The sequence below is a fragment of the Cherax quadricarinatus genome, chromosome 1 (genome assembly GCF_038502225.1).
Source record: "Cherax quadricarinatus isolate ZL_2023a chromosome 1, ASM3850222v1, whole genome shotgun sequence".
In the NCBI taxonomy this organism is placed as follows: Eukaryota; Metazoa; Arthropoda; class Malacostraca; order Decapoda; family Parastacidae; genus Cherax; species Cherax quadricarinatus.
This window is the reverse complement of record NC_091292.1, coordinates 27,923,656-27,946,902: the sequence shown is the minus strand read 5'-3', so window position 1 is coordinate 27,946,902 and position 23,247 is coordinate 27,923,656.

Here is a 23,247-nt window from a genome sequence, read left to right as displayed (position 1 = left end):
TATTTATTTACTGAAACTGCTAATTGGGCTTTGATGGGCAGGACCATGTGTGAGCGGTCCTTTTTCTTTGCACTTTTTTCAACTGCATGGTGCACTCATATCATGCTTCACAAAGACTTTACATATACATATATCAAAATATGCCTAAACTATTCATTTACGCACTAGACACAAAAATTAGTACGTACCGACATTCCAGAGGGTAAAATCAAAGAGTATATGAGTGTCACTCGAGGAAAAAAACGGCTCTCGGCGACGCCAAGCTAGAAGTGCTTTCATTTTGGTCTCTCAACCAATGGGAAGCGAGCAGATGCCATCGCCACTTAGCTGGACTCATAGAAGGCTTGTGATTGGACAGAAATAGAGAACGGGAACCCAGATGCACGGTGGGAATAGGAATGCACAAAAAAATATGCGTTTAAGACCGAGTTTTTAAAGTCAATCGATCTACTCCTTTGAACGTAGGCGAGAGAGATACATTATAACTTGGAAAATTCTAGAGAGATTTGTCCCAAATCGGCACATATAAACCATTCCTCATGAAAAAAAAGCTTGGAAGATGGTGCAAAACACCTTTAATGGAAAGCGAAAGTTTACCGAGTACACTAAGAGAACTCATCAAGCGTGAAAGGACCAACATTTTTCAGTGTCCTCCCTTCACACACATAAATAGAGATTACCAACAGACCCCTGGCTGTCTTCAAGAAAGAAATTAACAAGAAGTGCAAAGCACCACTAGCACGAGCCCTCAGTATTTTTTGGAAAAAGAGCTTAGATCTAGGTGAAATACCAGAGGCCTTAAAGAGTGCAGACATATCTCCTTCGCATAAGGGAGGTAGTAGAGCACTAGCTAAAAATTACAGAGCTCCCCTTTCTTAGTATTTGACTGGCTCCTCCTCCTTCTTACTTCCCCACTACTACTTCCTTCCATGGACTCCACTACTACTACCACTAAAAATTACAGACCAGTAGCCCTAGCTTCTCACATCACAAAAATCTTCAAAAGAGCGATGAGACGGCAGATTACAAATTTCATGGACCAGCACAACCAACATAACCCGAACCAGCATGGTTTTAGAGCAGGACGATCATGCCTGTCACAGCTGCTGGACCATTATGACAGAATTACGGAGGCATTGGAAAACGACCAAAACGCAGATGTGATTTACGCAAATTTTGCAAAGGCTTTGACAAATGCGATCATGGAGTGATAGCGCACAAAATGAAGGCAATGGACATCACGGGAAAGGTAGGCAGATGGATTTTCGGGTTCCTGACACACAGAACACAAAAAGTAGTAGTAAATAGAGCAAGATCCAGCATAAGCGAGGTTAAAAGTTCAATGCCCCAAGGCACTGTCCTGGCACCTCTGCTGTTTCTCATCCTTAAAACACCTGTCACACTTTTGTATCATTTGCAGATGACACTAAAATAAGCATGAAAGTCATTACGGTAGAGGACACTGAAAATTACAGGAAGACATAAGCAGGGTTTTCCAGCAGGCAGTGGAGAACAACATGACGTTCAATAGTGGTAAGTTCCAGCTGCTTAGGTATGGAAAGAATGAAGAACTCAAAAGGAACACTATACAAAGATCAAGAGGGTCACCAAACGAAAGGAACAAGTAAAAGACCTGGGAATAATTATGTCAGCCGACCTTTCTTTTAAGGAACATACCAAGACAAAGATCATGACAGCCAGGAAGACGGGATGAGTATTGAGAACTTTCAAAACAAGGGAAATAAAGGCAATGGTGACACTTCAAATCGCTTGTGCTTCCTCATTTAGAATATTGCTCAGTGCTGACGGCCCCGTTCACAGCAATATCAAAGAAATATCAGAGCTGGAACAAATACAGAGATCGTTTACGGCTCACACTGAACCAGTAAAGTACCTAAATTACTGGGAACGCCTTTAAGTGTTGCACATGTACTCACTGGAGCGGAGGAGAGATACATGATAATATATACCTGGAAAATACTCAAGGGCCTGGTCTCAAATCTGCACACTACCATAACAACATACTGGAGTGAGAGATATTGGAGGAAGTGTAAAATAAACCCAGTGAGGAGCAGGTGTGTGGTGGGGACAATAACGGAACACTGTATCAACATTCGGAGTTGTAAACTATTCAACATCTTACCAGAAGATATCAGAAACACGGCTGCAACAAGTGAAGCCTTCAAGAGGAAACTGGAATAGTATCTTCACCAGGTGCTAGATCAACCAGGCTGTGATGGATATGTGGGGCAGCGGGCCTCCAGCAGCAACAGCCTGGTTGACCAGGCAAGCACCAGACGAGCTTGGCTCCGAGAGTAGTTAAACTCTCGAAACTCTTCAAAGGTTCCAAGGTATCAAAGGTAAAGTTTCTCAAGTCAGTCCATGATTTGCTGGGATATGATGATTACTGGTTGATCAGGCCATCCACTGGGAGGTCTGGTCTGGGACCAGGCAGTAAGGGCATTGATCTCTGAACACACTCCAGGTAGACTCTATACTCCGTCAGTGTTTCTGATATCTACTGGTAAATTGTTAAATGGTGTGGGCTCGGGAATGTTAACAGTGTGTTCTGTACCCACGGCTATCCCTAATTTTCGCTGGGAATATTTCACATTATTTCTCACATCTCTCAGTACAGTATGTTATGGAAGTGTACATAGAGGGAACTAAAGCTAGCTATATTTCGTGTTATGTTCCATCGCGCAAGATGGGGGTCAGGTAAAGTATTTAAGTCTGTCGGGGTGACCTGGGAGACTTCAAAAGGGCTATCGTTAACATTTTGTTAAGGATTCAGCCTTTATGGAAACTTCAGAATTTTTCTTCCAGCAGAGATGGACTTGATATTACCTTTGAAGAGTTTCGAGAGTTTCACTACTCTCGGAGCCCGACCATGGGTCAGGCTCGTCTGGTGCTTGGGAATTACCATCACTACTCCAGTACCTGTTCTGGGGGTGATACAAACAACGCCCTCCTGGTAGCAACATCCCTGTTGCTACCCCAGGATTTCTGCACCATGGTAAGATAAGCTGAACTCTTAAATAATTAATCTGGCAAGCAAAACATTGCCAGAGATAAGGCCAATTACCCGTGTTATGGGTGCCAGGGAGAGACTACTGTGACCTCCCCCGCCCCTGCCTTCATCTGTGACTCCCCTACCCTTGCTCTCCTCTGTGACCCCCTCCCCCTGCTCTTCTCTGTGACTCCCCCATCTCTCCTCTACCTCCACCTCTCCCCTCCACCGCCCCTTCCAGCCTTCCTTCCACCATTGTGTCCCGCCAATCTTTCACTCTTTCCCTCCCCTCCCTCTCTTCCTTCCGAATTTCTCTCCCTTCCTCCCGTCTCTCTCTCTTCCTCTTAACCCTTTCTCTCTCCCTCTCGCCCATCACTTCCTCCCTGTTTGAACCCTGAATGTTAGTAAAAAAAACAGGAAGGATTACTTACTATTTGGGATATTTAGAATACTGGTTTTTGTTAGCATGTCTGGTACTGTACCGTCCTATAACAGGGCACAATGTGTACAGATCCCTGTTCTCTTCAGCACTGGCTGTACTGTGAGCTGCTGTAGGTCTGGTGTGTGAAACTAGTTCGTTGTTCAACTATTGTGTATCTTTGTATTCTCTGTTGTATTTTCACTATTTGTCACTTCTTCATGTAAAAAGTTTCCCCTATCTTCCTAAATAATGATTTTTTAAACTTGCTTTCATTTTCTTGATATGGAATTTTGTAGCGTTGTGTTCTTCACTTGAGATTTTGTGCAACTTAGGTAATGACATATTCTGCTGTGAACGAACTGTAAGCAAACCATACCACGGGTGGGGTTTGAACCCTCGGTCAGAGTCTCAAACCCCACTTGTGGTATAGTTTGTTGGCAATCATGTTATTAAGATTTCGTGAGTCATGGGACTATAAGCAAGAATGCATATAATATATAATCGCAAGGACTGCATAATCCAAGGCAGCATGAGTGGTGAGCAGATCAATCCTTTTTTTCACAATTGCTAGATCATTACGATGCAGTTTGGGAGTGCCTTCCGTTGATGAGTTTCAGGAGTTTTTCTACTCCCGGAGCCCGGCCTTGGGCCAGGCTCATCTGTTTGTCTGTTCAAATTATTCAAGAACTGTTAGTCTGCCTCCATCAACCATGACTTCCACTACTATCCCCGATACATTCATATAAACCTTGAATTTTCAGTTCATCACAAACATGTCTTGTCCTCTCTCCCCCACTCTCCCTGAGTCTTCTCAGGAGACATTGGTATCATTTTTCTTATTGCTACTCAACTTCCCATATTACTACTGTGTGTGCATTACTTCTGTTTGTTTAATTCTGTCTGGAGTTGGCATAAAACAAAGTCCAATATCATATTGTTTACCCCTGACATCCAACACCCTCGGCTTCTCTCCTCACTCAAGATCACTGTGAACATTACCACCACCACCACCATATCCTACCCCCACATGTAATTTATCTTCATCACTTTTCTCTGCCTCCCTCCAACATCACAATGCGGCTTGCCTACAAGAAGCAACTAGTCCACCCCTTACTTCCCCCTCCCTTCCCCTCCCCTATTCACCTACCCTATAGCTTCCCACCTCCCTTTCCCTCCCACCCTACCAACCCTCAACAAACTTGACTGATAGGCGTAAAAAAAGGCCGTAAGTCATGGGGATAAATGAGGCAGATTCCTCATTAAGGGGGAAAAGAAAGACCTTAAATTACCATCAGAAACTTTGCTCGTTCGTCCAGCTCTATATGACCCTCGGAGGCCGAGGATAATACAAGATTCTGAAATTTAGACTTATAAACAACCCAGAAGGTCGATGGAGTTTATATCTCCAGTGCTGAGTAATGATGATAGGGGTGATGGTGGATGGGGGATGATGGGGTGAAGGCGGGTGGGGGATGATGGGGTGAAGGTGGGTGGAGGATGATGAGGGTGAAGATGGGTGGGGATGGTGAGGGTGAAGGTGGGTGGGGGATGATGGGGGTGATGGTGGATAAGGGATGATTGTAATCGTGAAAATGGAATGTGGGGAGGGTGCTGAAGATGAAGGTGGCGGTGAGGGCGTGGCGGTGAGGGTGTGATGGTGAGGGTGTGATGATGAAGGTGTGTAGGAGGTAAACTCCACGCACTTACCTGTGACCAGTTTCTTGAATTTTTCTGCATCTACAGTCCGGCCTGAGGCCAAGTTTCCCTTCTGACCGCCTGGTCAGCACCGCTCTTGGTGTTAGCGGTCGGCAGGCCCACGGCCATCACATGACTAATCGTGTACAGTTTCTAGACTAGTTAAGATCGGGCTCTGGAGGCCAGAAATCAGTGCCAGTCGATAGCAGTAAAATGCGGGGCCAGAAACCTTATATCGACCCGTGTAAAGATAGGCTACTAAATCAACATTCCTGTTCAAAACCAACTTGACCAAATCTGCACACAGAAATCACTCCCTACGAAAGTAAAAGACTGGGCAGGCGATGCAAAATGCCCCCAATAAAAAGTAGGGGCGCCATTGGTACACTAAGAGAAAACACCATAAGTGTCCGGGGCCCAAAACTGTTCAACAGCCTCCCATCAAGCATTAGGGGAATTGCCAATAAACCCCTGGCTGCCTTCAAGAGAGAGCTGGACAGATACCTAAAGTCAGTGCCGGATCAGCCGGGCTGTGGCTCGTACGTCGGACTGCGTGCGGCCAGCAGTAACAGCCTAGTTGATCAGGCCCTGATCCATCGGGAGGCCTGGTCATGGACCGGGCCGCGGGGGTGTTGATCCCCGGAATAACCTCCAGGTAACAACAAATAATATTTTTTTTAGAAGTAGCGCATGTAATTTATGAAGAAAACTAAACGAGTGGCCACACCCCTGAGTTATTACGACCCCGCGAGTGGCCACGCCCCTGCGAGTGACCAATCCCCCGCGAGTGGCCACGCCCACACGAGTGATCACTCATACGAATGACCACACCCCAGAACACACAGGTGACCACGCCTCTAGTTTGCCTAACAACCCTCCTCTACTCGTAGAAGCCAGTCTTTGCTGCCAGAAGCTGAACTTGAAACAGTTTTGAAGGCTTAACATCCAGACCTAAGGCCGGGAAGGACAGACAGACCCTCGAAACAGGTGATAAGTGTGTCACCGGTCACAGGTACGAGTGTCCTGGAGATTACTTGGATGCTCTAATATCTTACGTGGTTCTTTTGCCAGAGTGGGGGCTACCTGTAATGAGATTCCTAGACCTTACCTGGTATCTTCTGGACTACCACCTGGATAATTTCTGGAATCTCTTGGTAGATTTTCTGGAGCCTACTTGAAATATAGAATCTCACCTGGATCTTACCTGGCTACTATCTGGACTCTCCGAAGAGTCTTTCTTGATCCTACGACTGTATTTCTCCTGAGGCCTAACCTAATCATACATTCACTTCGGAGCAGGGTGAGGTTTTCTTGCGAAAATTTCCCTGCAATACCTCAATCAATTAAACTCCGCGGCCCCAAGTGAACCATCCCGCACCAGATTAATTCACACAGGTTTCCATTCACTGGAAAGTAAAGACCCTAAGTCAAGAGGGGCACGTAGAAGTCAGTGGGAATAGTGGCTCCCCTGGTCCAAGAAAGCTACAGCATCGCGCACTCACGCAGCTGTGTCTGCAGGGGGTTGAGAGAAATCTCCCGACCTAGCTTCCTGATCAGTCTCTACTGATATCTATGGGACTCTGGCCTCCCATGCTCTATCATACATACTCAAGAAACTGTTACTGGAGGGAACGTACATATATCATATCCTTGCTTAGCACATTCCACTTCTCTACCACCCTGAGACAAAATAAATACCTTCTGATATCCCATTGGTTATCTGTATCGGACAATTTATATCTCTGTGCCCCATATCCTTGGTCCTGTCGCCTCGACCAGCCTGTCTCTGTCGTGTTCATCTTCAGTTATTCTCAGCGCATCACGGAGGTAAATGATGGATCTCATGAGGCTTTAAGGTAATTGCACATAATACCTTAATAACATAATTGCAAACCTTGAAGACAAACTTGCATTATATAATGCTATTAGTTTTTCTTTACCTATTCATTTTTTTTACAGTGTAGGGTTGTTAAGCATTCTCAATGCTAAAGCGTATACCCTTTCCAGTGGCAAGTACAGCAACAGTTTGGAGAGTCAGTTGCTCTTTTCTACACCCGTGGTAATTCTCCAGGTGAACTTTACAACTTTCAGTTATTTGCTGTACATCCACTATTTATAGGTATTAATTTGTCGGGTGCGCGGCTAATTTTACAAGAAATAAGGCGATAACATTGCTTTGAAGTTTTAACAGTTTTTTTTCAAGAGGAAATTCATAAACACTCGTCTGGCCAATCAAAGTCAATACACTGTAATAGTCGACAATTTTCATCATAAGGGCAGAAACTTGCGCCGCAAATTGCTCGTGTATTGCTAGTAAAATGTTTTAGTTACTATTGACGCCTTTTGTACATGAGGCAGGAACTCTTAAACGATTTTATCCTAGCCTTCACATGGAAAAAAGAAGTGTAGAGCGAGTTTCTATTACCAGTTGATGGTGTAGTTAGTGTGTGACTGCCCTGAAGCCCGCTCCTGAACCAGGACTCACGGTTGTTGTCATGATGAACCAGGCAGTGCTAGCGGCATGCAATTCAACTTAAAGATCACATTCCACTTGATTAAGAACTGCTTGGAAAAGCCCCTAAAGTTTCCGTTTGAAGACATTAATGGGTCTACCTGTAGTCTATACCAAGGGTCACCGCCCTCTCGGCTCGGTCCTAGACTACGCCATATTGTTGAGGGTCAGCAGCACAGTCCAACGCAGATACCATAAACGGGTCCAGATTCGAGAAAGTTTCCTCCCGAGGACAGCTAGAGATCTGATAGTCACTTACACACGTGTATTAGTTTATTTCTGAGTGTACTCCTTGTACTCCTGCTTTCATCGTGAAGATTTTTTTCAAAGTCTATCAAGTCTTACTCCAACCAGAAGCAATTTCCGAATTCATTATTTTACCTGTGACACGTGTGACTGGTTTCAATGGTTCTACCCCTCGCAACCTAGCCTCAGGTTGACGAGTCTTGGGCTACGAATTTACCACAGCGTTCTCAAACTGTACTCATGGTACCTGGGCTTTTTTATTGGGGTTTTCTCTACACTTTTTCTTATATTTTTTTCACTGACAGTTATGGTATTGCCCCAAATCTGTACACTGCCATAACAACATACTGGAGCGAGGGATATAGGAGAAAGTGCAATATAAACCCAGTGAAAAACATGGATGCCGTAGGCACAATAAGGGAGCACTATATCAACATTCGTGGCTTCAGATTATTCAATATCTTGCCAGAAGTTATCAGAAACGCTGCTGGGACAAGTGTAGAAGTCTTTGAGAGAAAACCGGACAACTATCTTCACCAGGTGCCAGATCAACCAGGCTATGATGGATACATGGGTCAGTGGGCCACCAGCAGCAACAGCCTGGTTGACCAGGCAAGCACCAGACGAGCCTGGCCCATGGTCGGGCTCTGGGAGTAAATAAAAACCCTCGGAACTCATCAAAGGTATATCAAAGGTAAAGGCTGTAAAGTAAGGAGCAGGCCCTCATACATTAAGAACATAAGAAGCATAAGAAAAAAGGAACACTGCAACAGGCCTACTGGCCTATGCAAGGCAGCTCCAATTCTCGTACCGGCTTAAGCCAATACCTTGACCTAGTGAGGTCAGACACGTCACTTAAGGGAGGATCAGTGCATCCGACCTAGTAGCACAAGCTAGTCAGGTCCAACTCACACCCACCCACACTCATGTATTTATCCAACCTATTTTTAAAACTACACAACGTCTTAGCGTCTATCACGGTACTCGGGAGTTTGTTCCACTCATCCACAACTCTATTATCAGACCAGTGCTTTCCTATATCCTTCCTGAATCTGAATTTTTCCAATTTAAAACCATTGCTGCGAGTCCTATGTTAGATATTTTTAGCACGCTATTTACATCCCCTTTATTAATTCCTGTTTTCCATTTATACATCTCGATCATATCCCCCCTAATTTTACGCCTTTCTAGAGAGTGCAGATTCAGGGCCCTCAGTCTATCCTCATAGGGAACATTTCTGATACATGGGATCAACTTTGTCATCCTCCTCTGTACTTTTTCCAGTGCATTTATATCCATTCTGTAATACGGTGACCAAAACTGCGCAGCAGTTGTGTTTATTTCATGAGATAACTCTCTCCTCCTTCCCAGAGAGAACAATCCAAGTACACTGATGAGTACCCAGAAGTTTAGATGTTTTATTGATTGTTAGCAGTAAAAGTCCTCCATACATTTTCCTGCCGGGTCACTAACTGGACAAGACCCGGGCCGGGACAATACCAGCAAACAACAAGTCAATACATTTTCCAGCTCTACTATCTTTCCTGCCTTGAAAGTGTTGTGATTATAGAACAATGCTCGAGTCGTAAGAGCTCGTGTTCTGAATGTCCTCATAATACAAACTGCCATGTTCCTGACCTATATTAACCAGAAGGATACTCGAAAAAGACACTTCCGAGGGTTAATGCCTCCGCGGCCCGGTCCGAGACCAGGCTTCCCAGTGAATCAAGGCTGATCAACCAGGCTATTACTGTTAGCCGCACGCAACCCAAGATACGAACCACAGCCCGGATGGTCAGATGAGAAACTTGTCAAGTTTCCTCGTGAAAACAGCTAGTGGTTTGTTGGTAATTTATCTTATGCACGTAGGGAGGGCGTTGAAAAGTCGAGGACCTCTAACTCTCATCGAGTTCTCTCGTAGTGTACTCGTTCCTTCCCCTTGTTTCTTACTGCAGGAACTCTGCGCCGTCTTTTGTCTTTTGTCTTACGGAGTGATTGCAGTGTTCAGGACTGGGACCAATCTTTCCAGGATTTTCCATTTGTAAAGTATGATGTACCTTTCTCGCCTACGTTTCAAGGAATACAGCTGAAGAGACTTCAATAATTTCCAGAAGTTTCTATGTCTGAAAGTATATGGTCAGTGAAACTTTTGTGTGTTTTGCAGTTCAGCAATCCCACCTGCATTGAAGGGGGCTGTTAGTATACAGCAATATTCTAGCCTGGAGAGAACAAGTAGTTTGAAGAGTATCATTCTCTCAGTGTCTCGTGTCTTGAAAGTTCTGGTTATCCAGTCCATCATTTTCCTCGTGGTAGCAATATCAACATTGTTGTGATCTTTGAATGTGAGATCTTTTGACATCGTCACTCCCAAGTCTCGCTACATGGAACTTTATCGTAAACGCCATTTCAGTCATCATTTCCTCCGCTTTCCACATCAGAGCAACTGAAACTTTTCCTCAGTTATCATCATACCGTAGTCTAAGGCTCACTGGCAGACTTCTTATACCCAGTTGAAGATTCGCTGTATCTTCGTTGAACGCCACTCTCATGGAGATTTTGGTGTCATCAGCAAAGGATGTTATATGCTGTGATTAATGTTTGTGTCAATATTGGATATAAGAATAAGAAACAGAAGTGGTGCTAGTACTGTGGCTTGAGAAATAGAGCTTTTCTACTTGTTGAGTAAAGTATCAGTCTGACTGTCAGCTTTATCGGTTATTCATTCTGTATTCATTTTGGGCGCTGTAACACCATGGTCGCACCTGTCGACCTGGAAAATTAGTGTACATTTTATCAGCATTTATCTCGACTTCCAGCGTATCCAAGACCATGTCGTATTGGTCTAGCAATTGTGAAAGGCCCTGTTCTAAACCCATTCTACCCTGGACTGAACAATCATTGCTGTGATGAATGGTTTGAAAAACCGACAAGTTGAAGATTGAGACACTTATGCAGTGTGAGGTTAGCTCTCCCGGGGAGAACCTTGAGTTTTCCCTGAGGTACGTTTATTGTCTTCTCTGAGGATGAGGGTCCCCAGTCTAGCTATAGAAGTGGTACCTCCCTATATATATATATATATATATATATATATATATATATATATATATATATATATATATATATATATATATATATATATATATATATATATATATATACACACACACATATGTCGTGCCGAATAGGCAGAACTTGCGATCTTGGCTTAAATAGCAACGCTCATCTTGCCATATAGGACAAGCGAAAATTTGTGTATGCAATAATGTCGCGTGCGTGGCGCATTCTTCGAACCACTCCCGAGAGATTGATTTTGATACTCGGTAACTTTACTGTCTTCCCCGATTATCTCATTTAGGTCATGATTTATTTAGTTCAAAGTGATTTTCTTGTTGAATCTGAACTTGTTAAATTCGTCATCATGACTGATCGTGTTTCTCTGTCCCTGGCCACTGTACGAGCACGTCTGACCATATCTTATTATGATGTGGTCAAACATTACAGTCGTCAGCCTCCCGCAGAGTGAAATTTTTCAGTATACAGAAGTACGCTAGTGTAGAGGATCCGAGTGCCCTGAAGAGGATCATCACATTAACATCTCTCCTTCTGAAGGTTCTTGTCATCCAGTCATTATGCAGTTTAAGGTCAATTACCCACATAACCCTAGATGTCTACAAGAGGAAAGTCAAGACGTTCCTACAAACAGTTCCTGTACACTGCGTTGTACACTGTAAAATCGATTGTACGCCATACATTGTGACCCAAACACTGTATAGGTACGAAGTGCCATACTAACTGGAGCTGCCTGGACACGTTAAGCCGCATTCCAATTATTCCTGGCCTAGCCAGGGGTACCTGGGGCGTGCACAGTGGGCAAGCGACCAGGCATTAATGTACACACAAACATGAACGCGCAGCTTACATGGGTCGGGAGCGAGGGAGGGGGTAAGGAAGAGGAATAGGAAGCAAAGAGGAAATGGAAAAGTGATGGGGAACGTGTCGGGGCAAAAGAGGAGGGAAAGGAGAGAAGCCAAAGGAGAGGGCGGAAAGGGAAAGGAAGTGAAAGCTGATGGGATAGGAAGGGAAGGGAAAGTGAAAAAGAGGAAAATGAAGAGGGAAGAAGCCAATAAGAGTATAAATCAAATGCACAACAGGAATATTAAACCCAATACAAAATGTACAACAGTATTAGACAAAGCAATGAATACGCTAGGGAAAAACTCAATACTTGTGAAGGACCAAGACTTTTAAACACATTCCCTTCATATATAAGGGGGATTGCCAATAGATCCTTGGTTGTTTTCAAGAGGGAGCTTGGAAAGTTTATGCCGGTTCCTGGTCAGTCGGGCTGTGGTGCATTCGCTGGACTTCGATCAGCTGGCACCAACAGTTTGGTTGATCAGGCCATCCACCGGGAAGGCCTGGTCTGGGAAGATGACTTCAAAACACATTCCAGGTTGGCTCCAGGTAGGTAGACTCACTAGGAGACCCACAGTGCAACAGCTTAGAGATATGAGAACTTTTCTGAAAAAAAAAAACACATAAAAAGCAACAACCGCTGTCATTTGCCTTAAAGATCCTATTTAGACAGTCTAGACTCAGGAGACATCTCACAGTCACTGAGAACCAAGGATACACCTCCGCTCCACAAAAGTTACCTGAAGGTTACTTACAGTCATGTTCGGGGACCTACGATCGAACAGGCAGTGAAGCAGTAAAGCAACTGTGAAAAATCTTTGAAATTTTCTCAGAAGCAAGATTACTAAAATAAATAAAATTAACGAGGGCGGTATCGTAAGGGTTCTTTAATGGAGATATCGTAGGTTGAAGGTAGACACACTTGTAGGATGGTAACTATATTGTCAGACTGAGATGAGGGATGGAGCCCAGTGCCTTGCCTGTCTTCGCCTGGATGGTCTGCCGCAGAGTGAGGCCGGGGCAGAGGTATGAGCCTACACATCTGCATCCCGTGACGTCACACAAAGCCACAGGCCTACAAGGGATCTCGTATCTAAAGCACATGGATGATACTAATATGCTATGCTATATAATACAGGGAATACAGGGATCAGCAACTATGCTGACAGCGGTATGGGTTGAGAGCAGGTCGCTTCTGCCTCTTTCAATAACTTGGATGCACTGGAAGACAAACACAATGTTAACGTAGTGTACACAGACATTTCATAATCATTCAAGAGGTGTGATTATGGAGTAACAGCGTACAACATGCGCACAAAAAGAAAAACTGCGAAAGTAGATATACGAGTCTTTAATTTTCTTGCATACTGGACCCAAATAATTAAAGACGTACAACAAGAGGCCGCCACAGCCTTTTACTCTCTTCCACAAGGAACAGAACGAGTACCAATTCTCGTTCTCATATTTGTCTTACACAAACACAAATCATAGTGTGGTATGGGTGCAAAAGAGTGACTGGAACGAAATTTGTATTTCGTCCTGCGGTAGCTTTCTTTTATTGATAATAGTTTGGTAAGAAAACTGCCCAATTCCTGCCTCGCTGGTATCTCTGATCCAAGACTGACGCTCTGGCTGGCCACTCAAGCAGACTTTGAAATGCTGGGGTCAAGATGTGGCTCTTATCATACCTCTAACCGTCTTAAAGGCTGTGGGTATACATAGCTGGTATGTATGACAAGTATGCATATTAATGACAGTCGCACTGTAACATCTTTCCAGATAAAACAAGAATATGTACAAGAACTGCAACCATCGAGAATATGTCAAATATCCATCGGTCAAGCTTAAATCTGAAGTAATCAAATCAAGGCTCCGCCTCCACTTAGGTTGTGTGTAAGCTGTTTCTCTGGTAGACGACATGTTAATCCCAGGGTGTTCGTGGCCACCATACTGTAAAGCTGACAAGTGAGACCAACTCAAATGATATTAAGTTTCTTTAGCTCCTGCTTCTCATTTCTCCTTCTCTATCACACCACCTACTTTTCATTCTTTTTTTTCCCTTCAGAGTATCTGAGATATATTAGATCGGGTGTATTTACTTATCCCCCAAAACTAATCTGGGTGGTCAATACAGTGTGAAAAAAATTACTCACACTGGTATATTTTAGTGATCGCTCACAAATGTGTTCTCCGAGTCACTCAGTGCAGTGATCTATTACGATGGTAATTACTCTATTTTCTATTCTTTCAAAGTTTAGCGTTAAATATAGCTATATACAATAAATTCCAATGCATACTGACATTCCATATATTGGTTTCATTTACTTATGGTGAGGATCAAGTCAAAAACATGTACGAATATCGAGGAAGGAGCTCTGTTTATGGAAGCTACTGGCCTTGTTGAGCGAGTGGCAGGCGTTGAAAAATAACAAGACAACGCGATATCCAAAACAAGGGCAAAACAAGAAGTCTTGTAAAAACCAGCTAAACAATATGCTTGACAGTGCACACGGAAACGCTCTTCAGATGATCCAGTTTTAGGATGATCGCTACTTCGTTCTCGCTCAAAGATGACGATCAACTTAGCACAGTGGGCTTAGTGGACAGAAACTTGGTGGAGTAGTGGAAGGTTGAAGAGTGGAAAGCAGAAGAAAAGCAGTCAAAGAGAACGCTTTGATACCCCAAACAGCCGAACTTGTTCTTCAACCTTTTGCTCCATTTCACTTAATGTTGCTACTGCAAACAAAATGGTAGGATGGATAACAAGAACTTTCAAGACAAGAGATGCTGAGCCAATGATGATACTCTCCAAGTCACTTGTTCTCTCCAAGCTGGAACACTGCTATATACTAATGGCTCCCTTCAAGGCAGGCGAGTGCTGAGCTGGTAAATATGCAGAAAACTATCACTTCCTATATACATTCGAACAAACATCCGAGCTTCAGGATTATCTTCAACTCTATTTTTTTTTTTTTGCGTAGGAGAGAAAGGTGCATCGTTTACACCTGGACTTGGCAAACGGTGCAAGGTACCTGCAATAAAAAGCAGGGGCGTGACGAGCACGAAGAGAGAACTCACTGAGTGTCAGAGATGCCTGACTCTTCAAAGCCCTCCCTCCCTCCATGCATAAGGGAAATTACCTACACACTTCTGGCTGTCTTCAAGAGGGAGCTGGACAAGGTCCTCAAATTAGCTCATCAGCCGGGCTGTGGTTTGTATGTTGAATTGCAGTAACAGCCTTGTTTATACAGACTGGTCTGGGACCGGGCCGCGGGGGCATGTCCCACGGAAGCATCCTTTAAGTATCCTTCACTTGCCGATGAAGGGAACGACAAGGGACAAAAGCTGGTCACTATCACTATGCTGAAACACTGAGCTGCTGGCTATAAAAACCAGGTACGACAAGGTCGGATCACAAATGATCACTTGAAATGCCATTGCTAGAGCAGACAGCAAGTTTAACAGCAATCTTTAAGGATGTAATGGACTGATACGTAATGCGTCTGACTGTCACTTGACAAATCGATGTTCGAGTCCCCGAGAAACACTGAAATACTACATATATAATTTACCTTCGATATACCTTTGAAGAGTTTCGAGAGTTTCACTACTCTCGGAGCCTGGCCACGGGTCAAGCTCGTCTGATGCTTCCCTGGTCAACCCGGCTGCTGCTGCTGGAGGCCTGCTGTCCCACATATCCATCACAGCCTGGTTAATCTGGCACCTGGAGAAGATACTTGTCCAGTTTCCTCTTGAAGGCTTCTACACTTATTCCAGCCGTGTTTCTGATATCTTCTTATAAGATGTTGAATAGTCTGGGACTATTTGCATTTCCTCCCATATCTCTCACTCCAGTATGTTGTTATGGCAGTTTACAGATTTGGGGCCAGGTCCTCAAGTGCTTTCCAGGTGTATATTATCATGTATTTCTCTCCCCTCCGTTCCAGTGAGTACATATTCAAGATTTTAAGGCGTTCCCAGTAATTTAGGTGCTTTACTGGCTCAGTGTAAGCCGTAAACGATCTCTGTATTTGCTCCAGCTCTGATATTTCTCCTGCTTTGAACGGGGCCGTCAGCACTGAGCAATATTCTAAATGAGGGAGCACTAGCGATTTCACAAGTGTCACCATTGGCATTATTTCCCTTATTTTGAAAGTTCTCAATACCCACCCCGTCATCCTCCTGGCTGTCGTGATCTTCATCTTATGTTCTTTGGAAGAAAGGTCAACTGACATAATTATTCCCAAGTCTTGTACATGTTCCTTTTGCTCTATTTGGTGATCCTCTTGAGTTCACTTGTAATTTCTTCATCAAGGTCATTAATGTAAATTATGAACAAGAGAGGGCCTAAAACTGATCCTTGTGGAACGCTACTAGTGTTCCTCTTGAGTTCATCATCCTTCCCACACCTAAGCAGTTGGAACTTACCACTATAGAACGTCACGTTGTTCTCCACTGCCCACTGGAAAACGCTGCTTATGCCTTCCTGTAATTTTTCAGTGTCTTCTATCATAGTAAAGATACTTTTCCAGTTTCCTCTTAAAGACGTTTACACTAGTCCCAGCAGTGTTTCTGTTATCTTCTGGTAAGATGTTGAATAGTCTGGGTTCACGGATGTTGATACAATGTTCTCTTATTATGCCCAAGGCGCCCCTATTTTTCACTGGGTTTATTTTGCCCTTCCTCTCATATCTCACACTCTAGTACGTTTTGGTAGTGTGCAGATTTGTGTTCTATGTGTTAGAACTTGAAAATCCATCAGCATACCTTCTCAGTTATACCTGTGGCCATCATTTTGTGCACAATCACTCCCATGATCGTGTTAGCCAAATGCCTTTGCAAAATCTGTGCATATTTCATACGCGTTTTGGTTTCTTTCCAACGCCTCTGCAATTCTAATTGAATCCCATTCCACAGGCTCTGCATGATTCCTGAGGGTCTAGCGCTTCCCCGTCAATGACGTCTTTGTCAATAATACGTCATAGCATACATAAGTAGGATTACCAATAGATCCCTGGCTGTCTTCAAGAAGGCGCTGGACAAGCACCTAAAGTCAGTACCTGATCAGCTTGACTGTGGTTCTTACGCCGGTTTACGTGTGGCCAGCATTAACAGCCTGGCTTATCAGACCCTGATCCACCACGAGGCCTGGTCTCAGACCGGGCCACGGGGGCGCTGACCCCCGAAACCCTCTCCAGAGAGAGACACCATACACGAGAGTCAGGTAGCCGACACACTGTCTTATTTGCACCTGCGCAAATACAAGAATATAAATACAAAAAGAGTACAAATAAAAAATAGTAAAAATATAATAAGACTACAAATACGAAATAGTACAATACAATAAGATTACAAATACAATAAGAGTACAAATACGAAAAGAATACAAGAGTACAAATATATGGAGAATACCAGTACAAGAAGAGTACAGATACAAATACCAGAAGAATACCAGTACAAGAAAAGTACAAACACAGCAATACAAATACTAGAGTACTATTACCAGAAGAGTACACATGGAGGAAGAGTACACAAGTTTCAGACATTGTCAACACTGGCAGCCTCGAAAGGCTCGATAAATAAGCATAAAAACAGCAAGTGGAGAGAAGGGTGGGGCGTATATAATAGCAATAACCAGACTGTAGTGTCCACAACCACACTGCTTCTAATATAAACCTTTTGTAACACCGCAATATTATAGTCAGGGAGAATGTAGTAGTGGAGGCGTGAGGAGAAGGGAAGAAGTGGAGTGGAGAAAGAGAAGGAAAGGAGGGAAGAGAGAGAACAAAAGAAGGGGAGAGAGATAAGGAAAGAAGGGAAGAGAGAAAAGGAAAGGAGGAGAGAGGAGGAAATAAAGGGAGAGAGAGAAGGAAATAAGAGAGGAGAGAGAAGGAAATAAGGAAAGAGAGAGAAGGAAATAAGGGAAGAGAGAGATGAAGCCAAAGTCAGCTGTGTGGTAGCACTGGACAGTGCTTGTGCTTTCGACCGGGTGTGGCACCAGGGCCTCTTAGCAAAACTGCAAGCTCTGGGAATTGCAGGCTCTACGCTATGTCACCTCAGTGATTACCTTCATGGTAGATCTCTAAGGGTAGTTCTTAATGGAACAGAATCAGCAAGACATCCTATTGGGGCAAGTGTTCAACAAGGAAGCGTTCTGAGACCATTGTTATGGAATGCCTACTTCAACGACCTTCTTCATCTCATCCCAGAGTCCCATGCATATGCAGACGACTGTACACTGACATTCACTTATCCAAGAGAAGAAATGCCAGCTGCACTAAGCTACATCAATCACCAGCTAAGAGCTATATCAGCTTGGGGAAATATATGGCAAGTAACATCTGCACCTGAGAAAACACAAATGATCTCTAGGCACCATGATGGTAATGCTGGTGCAGTAGTAAGGATGAATGGGAGGGTGTTGGTACCTGGGAAAGAAGCTAATATCCTTGGAGTGAAATCTGACTCCAAACTGACCATGAAATACCACGTTTTAAATCTTGCAAACAAGGCAGCCAGGAAGCTTACAGCACTTCGCCGTATCTCGCATCTGCTTGACAGTAGAGGTTGCAAGATTTTGTACGAGGCACAAGTACGCTCACACCTTGAGTATGCTCCATTTTCTTGGTTTCCTGCCCCCTCCCCCTCTCATCTGCGACTGCTTGACAGTAGAGAACAGAGCAAGACGTCTCATCTCTCGCCTGGACCGATCCTGGATAGGTCTGTCATTTCAGCAGAGCCTTCAGTACAGGAGGGATGTGGGTGGCCTTACTGTTATGTACAAGTCCAATATTGTCAAAGTACCACACCTGGATCCACTTCGAGGACAGCGTGAAGCAAGCTTCTATACCACAAGACGGGCAGAAAGCAGCAACTTCACTCTGGCTGTACCCTTCTCCAGAACATCACTTCATTTGAGATCATTTATCCCCAGGATGACTTGAGTATAAAACACATTCGTACAGCATTATGATGTCAACGAGATAAAGTCAGTTGATCAGATGAAAATGTTGGCCCACAGAAGGCTCCAACTTCATCCTGTTCCCTACTTGTATGCTTCATAACAATAACAATAAAAATGCTTTCAAATGAGCTGATGTAGGTAACAGTTCTTAGCTTGTCAATAAAGTTAGGAATCCTTAACCTGTAAATAGCTTGCCAATAAAGCTAGGCATCCTTAGCCTAACCTTGTCAAACTCTGTGTACAAAAAGAGAGGGAAAGAAGGGGAGAGGGAAAGAAGGGAAGAGAGAGAAGGAAAGAGGGAAGAGAGAGAACGAAAGAAGGGAAGAGAACGAAAGAAGGGAAGAGAGAGAAGGAAAGGAGGGAGGAAAGAGAAGGAGAGGATGGAAGAAAGAGAAGGAAAAAAGAGAGGGAAAAGAGAGAAGAATGAGAAAGACAAAAGGAGGGAAATCAGGGAAGAAATGTAGGAAAAAAGGGAAGAAAGAGATGGAAAGGAGGGAAGAAAGGAAAGGAAAGGGGAAAGAAAGGAAGAGGGTAGAAAAGTAGGAAAGGAAGGAGAAAAGAAAGGAGAGGGATGGGAGGAAAGGAAGAGGGACCTAAATGAAGGGAAGGGAGGAGAGGATGGAAAGAGAAAATGAGAGAGAGAGAGAGAAATGCAAAAGACAGACAGAATGCAAGAGGGGGAGAAAATGCGAGTAAGAGAAATTATGGAAGTGCTTAAAAGGGTGATAGTGAGAGATGGAGCATGGATATGGAAACAGAGGCTAGAGGGATGGTGGTGGAGCTGGCAGTGGTCGGAATGAGAGAGAAGGGAAGATAAGAAAAGAGGGAAAATAGGAGAGAACATATGAGAGAAGAGAGAGGGGAACCAGGACATAGGAGAGAAGGCAGGGGGGGAAGGAGGAAACACAGTTCAGGAGGAAAGGGAAAGAGAAGGGGGAAGGGCGGGGGAACCAGGGAAGAAGGGGAGAAAAGAGGGTAAGAGAGAGACAGAGGGGAAAGAAAGGGAGAGGGAAGGATAAAAGCTCTCCTCCCCACCTCACAGTACTAATTCAAGTTCACTCTCCTATGCTAATACACAATACTGTAAAAAACACACGACAAAAAAAAACATTCAATGACCCCAGGGAGAGAGAAGCAAGAATAGACAGACAAAAACCTCACCCCTCATCCTTCTCCCCTCTTTTGAACTTCTCATATTATAAAAACAAAATTAAACCCCTCTGCCCTGCGGGGCCGTCACTCGCAACAACATTAAACCATCTTTCCCCCCAAGAGCAGTTGTGAGATGAAATAAACTTCACTCTGTTCTTAACTCCTGAAAATGAAAATCTCTTGTCTTGGTCTTGATTCCTTATATGGTACATGACTGAGTCTTCTACTCGACTTTGGAACCTTATATAGTACACTGGTGTGACCTAAAGCCTTGAATTTTCAATTCTGCCACCTGAGCGACTAGTTTAATGTATGTCCTATGTCAAATCTGTGAAAATATGACTGGGACCACAATGGGTTAACCAGACTCGTTGGCTACAATCTTTGGACATTTTAGATTACTGTCACAGAATATTATTTGGTCATGTAGTTGTTTTTCGAGTTGATGCAGAACAACCTCAAGATTTCTCGCATTAACATTGCAGTGATTCGTCACTTCTTATAGGTTTTATTTGGATATTTAGATAATTTAAGCGATCCTGGAATTTAAATATATTACATTTCGTATAATTATTATTCCTATCAGATGAAACTAGTTGCTCAAGGTAATTACTTACTCTAGCAAAGACATCTGCCCCCTTTTAAATTATTCAAATTCATTTCCTGGTTGTTTTCTTTAAAGAGAAGAAACTAGCACAAAGCCAGCCTCCACTGCCGTTAAACCTCAACACGGAGCAGAAATTCTGCACTCCCTCTCCAGTGCTTCCTGTCTTCCCTGGTCTTCATCAGCGAGCCTTGGAATATTTTAACATTACTTGAGCATCACCCTTCATCATATTAACGTTAGTTTGACGGAAGAGCTGGGGCCGGCCGCCAGAAATACGTTGTAGAATGAAAAATAAGTCAGCCGACAGTCTTAGTAATTTACACCGCTACAGTGTTGGCTGTGTTTATATCACGTCCGCTCTACAGTCTGCATAAATGACTTACATAATATCAAGAAGCATAAATAATAGAAGTCATCAGGTTGTTCTTCAATTCTATATATCTTGGTTAGGCCTCATTTAGATTATGCTGCACAGTTTTGGTCACCGTACAGAGGAGGATGACAAAGTTGATCCCATGTATCAGAAATCTTCCCTATGAGGATAGACTGAGGGACCTGAATCTGCACTCTCTAGAAAGACGTAGAATTAGGGGGGGGGGTATATAACTGAGGTGTATAAATGGGAAACAGGAATGAATAAAGGGGATGTAAATAGCGTGCTAAAAATATTTAGCCTAGACAGGACACGCAGCAATGGTTTTAAGTTGGAAAAATTCAGATTCAGGAAGGATATAGGAAAGCACTGGTTTGGTAATAGAGTTGTGGATGAGTGGAACAAACTCCCGAGTACCGTCATAGAAGCTAAGACATTGTGTAGTTTTAAAAATAGGTTAGATAAACACATGAGTGGGTGTGAGTTGAACCTCACTGGCTGGTGCTACTGGGTCACATGCCGTGCTCCTTCCTCAAGTGGGGGTGACCTGACTAGTTGGACCATTGGTGTAAGTCGGGGGTTGACATGGAACTGCCCCGCATGGGCCAGTAGGCCTGTTGCAGTGTTCCTTCTTTATGTTATGTACCTCTGATATACCTTTGATGAGTTCCGTGAGTCTTTCTACTCTCGGAGACCGGGCCATGGGCCAAGCTCGTCTGGTGCTTGCCTGGTAAATCAAGCTGTTGCTGCTGGTGTTTCCATAATCTGTTTAGTATCATACACAAAAGGATAGCAGCACATTGTGGTTGTTTATAAACAGTAGGTCGTAAGAAGTTATTTAAAAAAATAATAAGGCTTTCTTCCCTGTGTCCCCTTCGTTTCGTATACAATACAATCTGCCTCCTCTCTCTCTTTCTCGCACACACACACACACACACACACACACACACACACACACACACACACACACACACACACACACACGCACACACACGCACACACACGCATACACACGCATACACACGCATACGCACGCACGCACACACACACACACACACACACACACACACACACACACACACACACACCTGGAGCGGAACAAGATTATAAACGATAGCCAGCAAGGATTCATGGAAGGCAAATCCTGTGTCACAAACCTACTAGAGTTTTATGACAAGGTAACTGAAGTAAGAAATGAGAGGGAGGGAGGGGTGGGGTGATTGCATTTTCTTGGACTGCAAGAAGGCTTTCGACACAGTTCCTCACAAGAGATTAGTACAGAAGCTAGAGGAACAGGCACGTATAACAGGAAGTGCACTGCAATGGACCAGAGAATACCTAACAGGGAGGCAACATCGAGTCATGGTCCGTGATGAGGTATCACAGTGGGCGCCAGTGACGAGCGGAGTCCCACAGGGGTCAGTCCTGGGACCAGTGCTATTCTTGGTATATGTGAACGACATGACGGAAGGGATACCTGGATTACCTGGAGGTTACCTGAAGGTTATTCCGGGGATCAACGCCCCCGCGGCCCGGTCCATGACCAGGCCTCCCGATGGATCAGGGCCTGATCAACTAGGCTGTTACTGCTGGCCGCACGCAGTCCAACGTAAGAGCCACAGCCCGGCTGATCCGGCACTGACTTTAGGTATCTGTCCAGCTCTCTCTTGAAGGCAGCCAGGGGCTTATTGGCAATTCCCCTAATGATTGATGGGAGGCTGTTGAATAGTTTTGGGCCCCGGACACTTATGGTGTTTTCCCTTAGTGTCCCAATGGCGCCCCTACTTTTTATTGGGGGTATTTTGCATCGCCTGCCCAGTCTTTTACTTTCGTAGGGAGTGATTTCTGTGTGCAGATTTGGGACCATTCCTTCCAAGATTTTCCAAGTGTAGATTATGATATATCTCTCCCTCTTGCGTTCCAACGAGTACAAGTCAAGTGCTTCCAAGCGCTCCCAGTAGTTAAGGTGCTTGGCAGAACTTATACGTGCAGTAAAGGATCTCTGTACACTCTCTAGATCTGCGATTTCACCTGCTTTGAATGGAGATGTTAATGTACAGCAGTATTCCAGCCTAGAGAGAACAAGTGATTTGAAAAGGATCATCATTGGCTTGGGATCTCTCGTTTTGAAAGTTCTCATTATCCATCCTATCATTTTCTTTGCACGTGCGATCGTGGCACTGTTGTGATCCTTGAAAGTGAGATCCTCAGACATTACTACTCCCAGGTCCCTTACATTATTTTTCCGCCGGAGTCAGTAGTATACTCTGTTCTAGTTATTATCTCCTCCAGTTTTCCATAACGGAGTAGTTGGAATTTGTCCTCATTGAACATCATATTGTTTACCGTTGC